Raw genomic sequence first — 8,220 nt, 5'->3', positions numbered from 1 at the left:
TCAGTTAATTTAAAATGTTATTATAATCTTTTTTCAGATGTATTTATTTGTAGGTAAAATTTCATCAGTGTAAGTGATTGTTCAACATAGGAACCAACTCAGACTTCTCAATGGCTTTCTCATTTAATTGATGTTTCAGATTCAAAAAATGGGTAACTAATCTTAACATAAGTAATATTGTTCCTGTTGTTTAATCCTCCCTAGAATTCTAATGAATTGCATACAAAATTTACCTAGTCATTATTTTGTAAAATCAGTATCTTTATTACCAATAAATAACAAAAATTACTTATTAATTGTGATATTTAATTGGTTTGTTTGAATTCTTTTGCATTTGTGTTCACTTTTTTTACAGAATTCTAAAAATCATTTGATCAATGTTTATGAAGAAATATATTCAATATGTCTATTTTAAATTTTAATTGCTGTCATCAAAGAATTAAGAGTTTGGCTGCTAACCAAAGGGTCAGAAGTTTGAACCCACCAGACCTCCTTAGAAACTCTATGGGGTAGTTTTACTCTGTCCTAGAGGGTCACTATGAGTCAGAATCAACTTGATGGCCGTGAGTTTGGTTTTTGGTTTTGTTATCAAAGAACAAACACTGGAGGCAGGACCAAGATGGTGGAGTAGTCAGACGCTTCCTGTGGTCCCTCTTACAACAAAGACCTGAAAAAACAAATGAATCAATTATATATGGCAATTTAGGAGGCCTGAACATCAAAGACAAAGTTGAGGAATCAGACTGAGTGGCAGGGTGAGGGAGAGATGGTTCAGAAGCAGTGAGGAGTTGCCAGACCTGACTTGGCTGACACCTGCACCCCGCAGGCTGGATCAGCTGGCGAGTGAGGGGTGAGGCAAGCAGTGGTACTCGGGATAAGTTTTCCACAACAAGAGAGACCAAGCAGCAGAGAGTCTGCTCAAGCCTCCAGAACCAGCGAGAAACAGCGCTCCATCAGTGAAAGACAAGAACACATATCTAACCTACCATGCAGATCAAACCTTCCCCTTTTGGGAAGTACGTCTCTCCCATTTACCTGCCCTGTCCCTGCTCTGCTCCAGATCCTGGTCTGACTTCAGTGATTACTGCACCTCCTGGGCCAGAAGTAGGACTTGTCAGATGCCCTGAGCCATTCTCCTGGCACTGCAGAGGGAACAAACTAATAAACAGGAAAAAATAAGCTGCCAGTTCCCCGATACTGGAAAGTTAGGACAGGCACAGCCCCTTTGCCTAGGCACAGGCATAAGGGGTCTATGGACTTTGAATGTCTTTCACCTTTGCCTAGACCTGTATGAGCCCATTTAAACAGGGTAGGCCCTCATTAGCACAGTACATCAGGGTATATACCTGAAGCCAATTTTCAACTGTATCAGCTATAAGTGGGAGTAGCCGATTCATGACATTTGACACTGCCCGGCCCATTAAGAACATTCCTCACCTACCCACAACTGGGGCCTGGGGACTGGTGGCTCCACTCACTCCACCGAGCCACTCATGACCGGGGTACAAGAATAAGTGGTGACTCCCAGCCCTTACAGCCAACAGCATTGGGTGCTCATAGTCTGGCTGCAAAACCCACCTACCTGCATGTTCTAGGGAACAGGGACATACTTTTTCCTAGATACTCAGGGGCAGCTCTCAGCCTCCTGCCTTGCTCAGACCATGACCTCCTACTGTAGCTAGATATCTGTGCCAACTCCAGTCACCCCTGCCCTTCTAGGACTGTAGGTGAGAGCCTACACCACACACTCGATGACTGATGACCTGGACACCTGAACTGAATCCACACAAGAAAAATAAATGGACTCCTGGGCTCACATACCTAGTAACAACTCTAGCCACCTGGAGAGTGGATATGAGAGCTTCAAAGATGTCAATAATCAAACTATCTCACAGGACCACCCTATCTGGGCATATCAAAACAACACAAAACAAGAAGCTAGGACACAGTAAACCAACATAAAATAAATAAATATAATAACTTATTGATGGTTCGGAGACAACAGTCAATATCAAATCACATATAGAGGCAGACCATGATGGCTTCAGCTAGCCACCAAAACAAAGAATCAGTAAGTCTTCTAGAGGAAGAGAATTTCTTGGAATTACCGGAGGTAGAATTCAAAAGATTAATGTACAGAGCTCTTCAAGATAACCAGGAATGATATCAGACAAAACACAGAACAAGCCAAGAAACATACAGACAATGCAATAGAGGAACTTAAGAAACATATACAAGAGCATAATGACAAATTTAACAGGCTGCAAGAATCCATAGAGAGACAGTAAACAGAAATCCAAAAGATTAACATAAAGTATCAGAATTAGACAACTCAATAGAAAGTCATAGGAGCAGAATTGAGGCAATGGAAGTCAGAATTAATGAGGCTGAAGATATAGCACTTGATACAAACTTATCTGAGGAAATATCAGATAAAAGAATTTTAAAAAATGAAGAAACTCTGAGAATTATATGGGACTCTTATTAAGAGGAATAACCTATGAGTGATTGGAGAAACAGAAAATACAGAGAGAATTGTTGAAGATTTGTTGGCAGAAAACTTCCCTGATATCGTGAAAGATGAGAAGATACCTATCTAAAAAGCCAATCAAAACTCACACGAGGTAGATCCCTAAAGAAAGTCACCAAGACATATTATAATCAAACTTGCCAAAACCAAAGATAAAGAGAGAATTTTAAGAGCGGCTAGGGATAAATGAAAAGCTATCTACAAAGGAGAATCTATAAGACTAAGCTTGGACTACAGAAACCATGCAGGGAAGAAGGCAATGGGATGACATATATAAAGCCTTGAAGGAAAACCATTGCCAGCCAAGAATTATATATCAGCAAAACTGTCTCTCAAATACGATGGTTAAGTTAGGACGTTTCCAGACAAACAGAAGTTTAGGGAATTTATAAAAACCAAACAAAATTACAAGGAATACTAAAGGGAGTCCTTTGGTTAGAAAATCAATAACATCAGATAACAACCCAAGACTAGAACACAGGACAGAACAACAAGGTATCAACTCAGGGAGGTCACAAAAATAAATCAAAGCTAAAACACTGAAAATAGGGAAACAGAGATGTCAATATGTAAAACACGACAATACTAAAACAAAAAAGGGAGACTAAATAATGTAGTCATATATCTTTCATATGGAGAGGAAGTCAAGGAGATATAAAGAAATAAAAGATTGGTTTAAACTTAGAAAAATAGAGGTAAATATTAAGGTAACTACAAAGGAAACTAACAACCGTACACATCAAAATAAAAAACAAGAAAAGCATAAAGACTCAGCAAATACAAAATCAACCACAATGAAAAAGATGAAAAGAAAATACATAAAGAAAAACGACTCAGCACAGAAAATTAAGTGGAACAAATAAACTGTCAACAACACACACAAAAAAGAAGACATCAAAATGACAGCACTAAACTCATACCTATCAATAATTATGCTGAGTGTAAATAACCGATAAAGAGACAGACAGTGGCATAATGGATTAAAAAAACATGATTCGTCTATATGCTTCCTACAAAAGACACACCTTAGACTTAAAGACACAAACTAAAACTTGAAGGATGGAAAAAAATATATCAAGCAAACAACACTCAAAAAAGAGCAGGAGTGGCAACATTAATCTCTGACAAAATAGACTTTAAAGCAGAATCCACCACAAAGGATAAGGAAGGACACTATATAATGATTAAAGAGTCAATAAACCAGAGGACATAACCATAATAAATATTTATCCACCCAATGACCAGGCTCCAAGATTGCCTTGAAGAGATTGTTGGTGGAGTTACAGACATCAAAGACAATTCTTCTGAGGACTCAGAAGGAAGTGAGGGGAGCTGTTACATTGGAGCTGGCATCCTGAATTGGGATTTCTTGCCCCCTAAACTGAGAGAGAATAAATTTGTCTTTGTTAGAGCCATCCACCTGTGGTATTTCTGTTATAGCAGCACTAGGTGACTAAAACAACCACCCAGGGATATAGTATATAAAAATGCATAAGAAAAAAATGTGTGACTTTATTTCTTTGCATCTTTTATTGTATCATTCAGAGATAGCTGAATTTGTGGCATATGTAATGCCAGATTCAAGCATTTAGTTTTTTTTTTTAAACTTTAGCTGAATCTTCAGACTTGTATTATATTATTTTTAGCATTAGTTGTGGAATAATATTAAGAATATCATACATGAAGAAAGATAAGGTTATTAAAAAGATAGGAAAGAAAGAGAAGACCAAAATAGACATTAGAAGAAACTTACTCTCGAACTAGAATAGCTAAAGGAAATGAAAGAAATGATGTTAAAGACCTGACCAGAAAATTTTGAAGGGCAGCTCAAGAAAACAAAGTGAAGTATTATAATGAAATGTGCAAAAACCTGGAGTTAGGAGACCAAAAGTGAAGAACACGGTTGACATTTCTCAAGCTGAAAGAACTGAAGAAAAAATTCAAGCATCGAGTTGCAATATTGAAGGATTCTATGGGAAAAATATTGAATGAGCCAGGAAGCATCAAAAGAAGATGGAAAGAATATACAGAGTCACTGCACAAAAAAGAATTGGTTGATGTTCAAACATTTCAGGAGGTAGCACGATCAAGAACCATGGGTACTGAAGGAAGAAGGGCAAGCTGCACTGAAGGCATTGGCCAAAAATAAGTCTCCAGGAATTGACGGAATAACAATGGAGATGTTTCAACAAATGAATGTAGCACTGGAGATCTCATTCATCTATGCCAGGAAATTTGGAAGACAGCTACTTGGCCCACTGACTGGAAGACATATTTGTGCTCATTCCAAGGACAAGTGATCCAACAGAATGCAGAAATTATTGAACAATATCATTAATATCACATACAATTAAAATTTTGCTGAAATCATTCAAAAGTGATTATAGCAGTACATTGACAGGATCTGCCAGAAATTCAAGCTGAATCCAGAAGGTGACATTTCATGAGGGATATCATTGCTGAAGTCAGGTAAATCTTGGCTGAAATCAAAGAATACCAGAAAGATGTTTACTTGTGTTTTATTGACTATGCAAAAGCATTCAACTGTGTGGATCATAAAAAATTATGGATAACGTTGCAAAGAATGGGAAATCCACAACACTTAATTGTGCTCATGATACCTCTGCAAAGACCAAGAGACAGTCATTCAAACACAACAAGGAGATACTGCATGATTTAAAGTCAGGAAAGGTGTACATCAGGGTTGTATCCTTTCACTATACTTATTCAGTCTGTATGCTGAGCATATACTCTGAGATGCTGGGCTACATGAAGAAGAACGTGGCCTCAGGATTGGAGGAAGACTCATTAACAATCTGCAACATGCAGATGACACAACCTTGCTCACTGAAAGCAAAGAGGACTTGAAGCACTTACTGATGAAGATTAAAGTCTACACTCTTTAACTGAAGAGGATCGGAGTAAACTGGGTTAAGTCAGTCAGGAAAAGTTTAGAATGAAGTTGCTCCTATTGATTCTAGTCTTGCAAGCCACTGCTTCTGGAGCTGTTCCTCTCTTCCTTGATAAAAGCCTGGAAGAAAATAAGGTAGTGTTTGCTGAAAAATACTTGGAAACTTTTTATGACTTCCGAAAATGAAAGAATTCCAATGACGAAAATGAAATTCAATGGGAACTTCGTGGAGAATAAAATCCAGGAAATGCAGCAGTTCTTGAGGCTGAAAGTGACCAGGCAACTGGATACATCTACTCTGGCAATGATGCATGCCCCTCAGTGTGGCTTGCCTGATGTTCATCATTGCAGTACAATGCCAGGGAAGCCAGTGTAGAAGAAACATCATATCACTTAGAATCCAGAATTACACTCCTGACATGGCTTGTGAGGATGTTAACTATGCTATCCAGAAAGCTTTTCAAGTATGGAGTGATGTGACCCCTTGAAATTCAGGTACATTAATGCAGGCGGGACAGACATTATGATTTTTTTTGCATGTGGAGCTAATGGAAACTTTGATCCTTTTGATGGTAGAAGTGGAGTCATAGCCTATGCTTTTACACCTGGAGCTGGTATTGGAGGAGATGCACATTTTGATGAGGATGAAATCTGGACTGAAACCTCCAAAGACACAAACTTGTTTCTTGTTGCTGTTCGTGAGATTGGTAATTCCTTGTGTCTTAAACATTCCAATGATTCAAAGGCCATAATATTCCCCACCTACAGTTATGTTGACACCAACATATTTAGTCTGTCTACTGATGACGTACATGACATCCAGTCCCTTTACGGAGGTCCAGAAAAGCACCAACCCATGCTACCTTCTGACAGTACAGAATCCACTACCTGTGACCTCAACTTGAGTTTTGATGCTTCCACTATTGTCAGAGTTAGAATCTTTTTCTTTAAAAGACAGATTCTTCTGGTGGAAGTTTCCTGAGTTACCAAGGATCAGTTGTTAGTTTAATTTCTCCCTTATGGCCAACCTTGCCATCTGTCATTCAAGCCACTTATGAAATAAGGGCCAAAAATCAAGTTTTTATTTTTTAAAAATGACAAGTACTGTGTAATCAGCAATTTAAGACGACAAACAAATTATCCCAAGAGCATACATTCTCTGGGCTTCCCTGACTCTGTGAAAAAAATTGATGCAGCTGTTTTTAACCCACTTATCTATAAAACTTCTTCGTAGATAGTCAGTTTTGGAGATATGATGACAGGAGACAATTTATGGACCACAGTTATCCCAAACTGATAAGCAAGAACTTCCCAGGAATTGGGCCTAAAATTGGTACACTCTTCTATTCTAAAAGACACTACTATTTCTTCCAAGGATCTAACTAACTTGAATATGACATCCAATCCAATTGTGTCACCAAAACACCAAAACGCATTAGTGGGTTTGGTTGTTAGAAATGGTATAATTAATGATGCTTGTCAATTCACTTCAGGTTTTAAGTATTTATTGCACACTTGCTATGCACTCAGTGATATGTATCATAAGAAAAGAAGGTAAAATCTAGAGGCCATAAGTGTATAATTATAAAAATAAGTATTTTCAGTTTTGAAAACCCTTAGGATATGGTCATTTCATTGTCAATTTTTACTTTACTCTGAGTTTGAAAATAGAAATCTTCAAAGACCAAGAGAATATCTTTCAGAGAATGCTTTATAAATTGGTTCCTAGGACTAGTTAACCCTGGGACTAGTTGCCACTCTCTTACATACAATTAAAAAATAGTTTCTATGACAAGTAAATATTTCAGCAAGTATAACATTTTAATTCTTTAAGGGTAAAAACAGAATATACTTAGAATTTTAAAAATGACAATTGTATAAGTAAACTAAATTGTAATAATGTAACTATATTCTGTTGATGGTGTTGACTTTATTAATATTATAAAGTATATACATGTGTTTTGATCAAATAAATACTTTAAAAGAAAAAACAAAAACAAATAAACCAAAAAACAAATACTACAGCCTTCAGCATGGATGAACCTCTACATAAGAAAACAAAAATCCTCAAAACTGGACCGATAAGCAACATTATAATAAACGGAGAAAAGATTGAAGTTGTCAAGGATTTCATTTTACTTGGATCCACAATCAACGACCATGAAAGCAGCAGTAAAGAAATCAAATGACACATTGTCTTGGGCAAATCTGCTGCAAAACATCTCTTTAAAGTGTCAAAAACCAAAAAAGTCACTTTAAGGACTAAGGTGCACCTGACCCAAGCCATGGTGTTTTCAATTGCATCATACACATGCAAAATCTAGACAATAAATAAAGAAGACCAAAGCAGAGTTGATACCTTTGAATTATGGTGTTGGCAAAAAATATTGAATATATCATGGACTGCCAAAACAATGAACAAATCTGTCAAGGATTTCATTTTACTTGGATCCACAATCAATGCCTACAGAAGCAGTAGTCAAGAAATCAAAGGGCATATTGCACTGGGAAAATCTGCTGCAAAAGACTTCTTTAAAGTGTTAAAAAGCAAAGATGTCACTTTGAGGACAAAGGTAAGCCTGACCCAAGCCAGGGTATTTTCAATTGCCTTATATACATGTGAAAGCTGTTATAGTGTTGTCGAAGAATATTGAATATACCATTGACTGCCAGAAGAAAGAATAAACCTATCTTGGAAGAAGTACAGCCAGAATGCTCATTAGAAGTAAGGATGGAGAGATTTTGTCTTATGTATTTTGGACATGTTATCAGGATGGAC

At 37.2% G+C, this 8,220-nt stretch overlaps 1 pseudogene; it reads left to right on the top strand.

The window, feature by feature from the left end:
• The first annotated feature begins 5,440 nt into the window (after positions 1 to 5,440).
• Positions 5,441 to 6,896, top strand: LOC101341846 (macrophage metalloelastase pseudogene; annotated as a pseudogene).
• Positions 6,897 to 8,220: the final 1,324 nt, after the last annotated feature.

Source organism: Trichechus manatus, unplaced genomic scaffold (genome assembly GCF_000243295.1).
Source record: "Trichechus manatus latirostris isolate Lorelei unplaced genomic scaffold, TriManLat1.0 scaffold00083, whole genome shotgun sequence".
Classification (NCBI taxonomy): domain Eukaryota; kingdom Metazoa; phylum Chordata; class Mammalia; order Sirenia; family Trichechidae; genus Trichechus; species Trichechus manatus.
Note: the sequence above shows the minus strand (reverse complement) of the source record. Positions and strands in the feature narration are given on the sequence as shown.